This window comes from Rhododendron vialii, chromosome 10a, assembly GCF_030253575.1.
Source record: "Rhododendron vialii isolate Sample 1 chromosome 10a, ASM3025357v1".
Classification (NCBI taxonomy): Eukaryota; Viridiplantae; Streptophyta; class Magnoliopsida; order Ericales; family Ericaceae; genus Rhododendron; species Rhododendron vialii.
The window spans coordinates 29,175,001-29,181,363 of record NC_080566.1 but is presented as its reverse complement, the minus strand read 5'-3'; positions in this window follow the sequence as shown (position 1 = coordinate 29,181,363).

Here is a 6,363-nt window from a genome sequence, read left to right as displayed (position 1 = left end):
CAACCCCTCCTGATTTACAGTATGAAGAAAATAATTTAATTAACCAGTTTTCTGTTTCGTCTAATAAATTATATGAATGGAATATAGATGGTTTAAGTGAACACCAAATATTAGAAAAATTAAATCACATGTCAATGGCTGCCAATAGTTACCTAAGTAATACTGAACTTAGTCAACCACAAATTGTTGATTTATTAACCTCTGGTTTTACTGGAATGCTAAAATCTTGGTGGGATAAATACCTCACCAGTGAGTCAAGAGAAGAAGTAAAACATGCTGTTCAACTTGATGAAAATGGTCTCCCAATTTTTGATAATGAAATTGGAATGGGAATAACCGACGGAGTTAATACCCTAATTTACACCATAATTAAACATTTCATTGGTCAACCTAGCAACATTACCTCTAGGATACATGATCAACTGACTAACTTGCGTTGTCCAACATTAAGTGATTTTAGATGGTACAAAGATGTTTTTACATCTAGAGTCATGCTCCGAGATGATTGTACAAAATCATTTTGGAAAGAAAAATTCATTAATGGACTCCCTAATTTATTTGCTCATAAAATTAGAGATGTTCTTAGTCAGCCAACAGGAGTAATTGAATATGATAAGTTAACATACGGTGACATTATTAGTACCATTCAAAAAGAAGGTCTAAGAATGTGCATTGATATGAAAATTAGTAAACAAGCCCAAAAAGACAAAAATAAAGCCAAATATGAATTGGGTAACTTCTGTGAACAATATGGTCTACCCCCTGTAGCACCATCACGAAGGAAAACCAAATCTCATACCAAACCAACTACCAGTCATAAAAGTCACAAATACTATAGGCGTAATAAATCCTCCACACCATCCAAAGATAAATATTATGAAAAACCCAAAACACAAAAGCATACAAACAGAAAAACAAATGACAAGACAAATGACAAGAATAATGTTACATGCTACAATTGTGGCAAAAAAGGTCATTATAAAACTGAATGTAAAGTCAAAACAAAAATTAATCAACTCAACATATCCGACACTGATAAACAGCAAATTTTAGAAATTTTTAGAGCACAAAATCTGAGTAACACTAGTAATGAAGATGACAGTATTAAATCTTCCGAGTACCATTCTCTAAGTAATAGTCCCAGTGACGACCAAATTGAGATAGGATGTACTGCTAACTGCTGTAAAACAATAAATGTACTTACCAAAGAATTACCTGAAGAAGAATTACTTATTGACTTAATAAGTAAATTAGATGATTCTGAGTTGAAACAACAATATATTAAAAAACTCAAACAACTCTTAATCCAACAAAGTAAAAAACCTCAATACAATAAGCCAATTATTAACCTCAACACCACTATTGAACGATTCAGTAAAATTCACAAAGTAATAACCCTGCAAAGTCTCCAAGAAGAAATAAATTTGATTAAAAAAGAAATTGAAACAATTAAAAATCAACTTCCAAGAAAAAGATTCGTCCGGTTTAAGGATGACCAATTATCTTCTGAATCTTCTTCCAATGAAGAAGAGCCCATTAATCAAACTCAACATCCTAGTCAAGAACAATCTTTTGATCCCAATCATCCAATTGATGATTCAGTAAATTACAGATTAAATTTACTAAATAAAATAAAATTACAAAAATGGCATGCACGTATCAAATTAATCATAGGAGATTACAGAATTGAGATTACTGCCCTTATAGACACAGGAGCAGATTTAAACTGCATTCAAGAAGGAATAATACCAAAAAAGTATTATCAAGAAACAACTGAACGGTTGAGTTCTGCAAATGGTAGTAAAATGCAGATCAAGTATAAATTACCTGAAGTAAATATTTGCCAAAATAAAATTTGTTTCAAAACATCATTCGTTTTAGTTAAAAATTTAACTGATAAAGTAATTTTAGGAATACCCTTTATTTACTTACTTTATCCATTCACAGTCACTAGTAACAATATTATTACCACTTCTCTTGATCAACAAGTCAATTTTGAACTTTCATCAATACCAAACGAAGATGACTTATGTCAACTTCAAAATTGCTCTATTTATCCTACTAATGGTTTATTTGATTGTTTTACAGATGGCTCAAAGTCAACAGAAAACTATTCCTTTTGGGAAAATCCTACTACCAGTATTTCCTGAAGGAGCCAGCACAAAATTTAGGAAGCTTAAAAACGTAGGCAGCATAAATGAGACCCAACAATGTCTTCTGGATAATCTCTGGAATACGCGTGGGGATCATCGTAAATTCCTAGACAGCTTAAATTCTTTGAGTATTTATTTTAGTCAACAGACTAGTGGAGTTATTTTCCCTAGTTCTTCAGGTGGAGTTTTGATAAACCCATCTTTAGTCAGTAATAATTATACTAACCCTTCACATTGTGAACGATGTGAAGCAATAAATTGTCAATTCCTGAATTTAAATTACAGGTACCACCAGTCAATGATTGAACTTGCTCAACTCCGAGACAAGAAGGCCTCCTTTACCCCACTGGTAAAGGTAGAGAAAAGACAATCATCCCCACTGGATGATGGTGAAAGCGTGTGTGTGTTAGAACCATTCCAAAAAATGGCATCCAAAGCCCTAGCTTTACCACAGTCATTATCTCTCATACCCACATCTCTACCTACTGAAATAGCAAACCATATTCAACACCTAGCCAGACAAGATGCCCATCATTTCCAAGAATTCCTATTTGAAACCCTTACTAAACTATCCAGTCAACCAACCCCAGGATTATCAATCACTTGGGAAACTCACTACACTGAAAATCCAGTCACCTGCCCCAATACTAACCCATTGTGCCAAGAAATACCATTAGAACAATACAGTTGCCCTTGTAATTTAGTATTTAGTGTCCCGAAAGCCTGTATCAATATACAGTACTTTCAAGACATTATTGTTCCCTATAAAGATCAAGTCATCCAAATTAGCCCAATGACCCTACTAGATTATGTATTTCTTAGACAATTAATTTTCACTAGTCCAAACCAAACTGACCGAGTCACCCGCAAATTAGCTGTTTGTGTCAAAAACCTCTTTGCTAAATATGGCGCATTAATATGCCAAGTCCTAATTACTAGTAAAATGCCGGAATGGACAAACACGGGGAATGTGATACTGGCCCAACATGTCATGTATCTCTCTGCAAATTGGCCATTCAGCAGATTGCATGCACCTATTCAACTCATCGAAGATGAATGCCCCTGGCCATGTTCCAAACCACCCAGAGCACAAATCCGGCATCACAGAGCCAAGTCAATTGCTCAACTCCTTGAAATTGATAATCAATTCATAGATCACCTGCATCATTTAGTGTGTGAAGACCCTATTCAAAAAATCAGAGCCACAGAACCTATTCAATATATATATATATATATATATATAGTGTACTTGAGAGAGAGAGAGAGAGAGAGAGAGAGAGAGAGAGAGAGAGAGAGAGAGAGAGAGAGAGAGAGAGAGAGAGAAATGCCGAGAGAGAGAGGGAGAGGGAAGCCGAGAGAGAGAGGAAGGAGGAAAGAGAGAGGAAGATTGGTTGTACCTTCCATGATCTTCTTCATCCTTTCAAATCCATGGGTAAATATTCTTCCTAGCCTAAATCTACCTCCCAATTGTCCTCCTATTATTGTTTAAGGACCAAATCTTGTACAATTTATCCTTTCTCTCCATCAAATCTTCCATAATCAAATCTTTGGTACAAATCTTAGCCATGCAAGCCTAGGGTTAGGTCTTGATCTTCCAAGATTGTATGACAAGTGTCAAAATTTGAGGTATGGAGAGAGAAGGGGGGCCGGCCTTGAGAGAGGAGAGAGAGCCAAAGTTTTGGCTATAAATAGAGCCATTCCCATGCCATTGCAACTCATACCTTCCATTCTCCAACTTCTCTCTCTAGAAATCCTTTGTTCTTGCTTTGTTCTTCTTGTTCTTGAGTTCTTCTTGTGTTCTTCAAGAAACTCATCCAAAGCCGCCACTAAACCGCCACTCGACCACCATCCGATCTAAAAAGCTTAAATAGTTTAGTCAAGATTAGGTTTCGAGAGAGACATTTCTCTTTCGAAGCTACCGGAGACCGCCGTAGAAAGTTACTCCGTCCGACCACCGATTACCGTCCGTAAGCCGTTACTACCGCTTAGAAGAATGGTAAGGAAATCCTTACTTACTTACTTACTTACTTACTTACTTACTTATTCCAAGTAAAACGTATGTTGTTGATCTTTGAGAAAGAACGGTTTTTGAAAGTTAAAACGTTACCATGTGAATCGAAGTATTCGTATTTTGATATTTCAAGGAGTATGAGTTTGTATACATGAATTGATTATGTTACTTGTGGTATATTATAGAGTTAGATGATCTTGTTAGAATGTTTCATGCTTACTTTTGTCCTACGGCGGAGTCTTTGCATGTAAACGAGACATGAGAACCGAGAAAGTAGAAACATGGCACCTAGGGTGTGATTAATGAAAGGAAATATTTTTCGAGGAAGGAAATATTTTGAAACTACATTATGACCGTTTTGGTGGCATAATGTGAGTTGGGTGTGTGTGTTCCAATGGGAATCCGTAGCAGCGGAACCATTGTGAGGATGTGTGCGTTCCAATGGGAATCCGGAATAGCAGAACCATTGTGAGGTTGTGTGCGTTCCCATGGGAACCCGAACCGGTGGAACCATGGTGAGGTATGGCTTGGTTATCCGCGGAGAGGAGCCAAATGCAAAATTTTGTGTGCCAATGGGAACCCGGTGCGGCGGAACCATTGTGAGGATACTCGGGAACCTGGAACGGCAGAACCGAGGTTGGGTGTGTTCAAAAATGATTTTGGAAATGTTGAACGGTATATGAAAATGATGACACGGTCTACGACGAGTCACGTAAAAGAAACTCAGAAGATCATGACACCAACGCTAAGTAATGAATATGGATGTGTGATTGTTATTGTCTGTGGTATATAAACTTTTGTTTGTAAGTTATGGGTTAGCGGGTATGGAATTGTTCTGCTGAGCTTTTGTAGCTTATGGTGTTACCTTTGGTGACCCTGACATATTATATCGGTGGCGACGCTGGTATAATGTGTCAGACCTTGTAGATGTTCAAGACGAACAGTTCACCGTGGAAGCTTTTGGAGCAGAGGAGCTTGCTAGGATGGAAAAGCAGGCAGAGTAGTATTAGGAACCCAAGTTTCCTCCCTTGTTGAATAAATGTACCATTTACTATTGATGTATTTATGATGTAATAATGAGTCAGACTCTCTTTATTATGTAATAAATGCCTCATTAACGTACCCAAAATTTGGGGGCGTTACAATTTTTATTTTCAGTTTTTAATTTTTGTTTTTACATTTTTGAAAATTAATGAAGAAAACTTGAATTGTCAGTTATGATAAAGAAAAATTAATATCATAATGTCTTCCATTTGAATACCAAAAGAGAGTTGGGGCAAGCCTGTTAGTTTTTTCCTATTAGTGTGGCCCATAAGCCTCCACGTTTTGTGCATGTGGGACTCTACTATCAGATAAGTCAATGAAGTGATATGGTTCATTACGATAACTAATTAGAATTATAGATGAAGGAAAACTCTTGATAATAAAAGAGACCTTGATGGACTAGGTGTCTTTTAATAATTATCTCTAAGACCCTCTTCTCTCCTCTATAAAAGGTAGAATACTCACCCCTTATTATTCCTACGCTTTTTCCATCAATTAAAATACAGGGGTATTCTAGAAAAGTAGAGACGGAGAGAAGAATGTGAGCCAAGAATTAAGGTGTTTCTAATTAAGGGGTTTGTTCTCTATAATCACAATGGCCAACAAAGGTACGCTATTTATTGTTCTTGAGATGTGTTGAATTCAAGATCCTGTTATATCTGTTTTTCGCGTAATAGTTTTAATACAGATATAGATTTACAGTTGGTATCAGAGCATGGTTTTTTTTTTCTGAATCAATACATCTTGGAATTTAATCATGTTAAACATACTCCTATGCGTCGAATTATTGCCTATCGAGTAAACCGAAATATCGGACCCAATTTTATGCTACTGTGATACTCACGTGTTTTTCAAGTAACCGACATTCGTGAATTAGCATTTATAATACGGCAAAGGTGATCTTTGGTTTTTATTGGTATTTGAATTTTGTCTGTTATGATTCATGAATCCCAATCATACGTGTCTTCCAAAGATTTATTTTCCATAGTTGACGATGACACATGGAGCATATTATCGATTTTTACTCCCTTGTTAACTAGTAGTAATTTATTGCTATTTGTTAGCATAATGATGGGATAAAGCAGTTTATCGAGAATTGATTGAATCGTAATTGGGATTCATTTATTTGTCATGCTTAATTAGTGGACTGGAAAA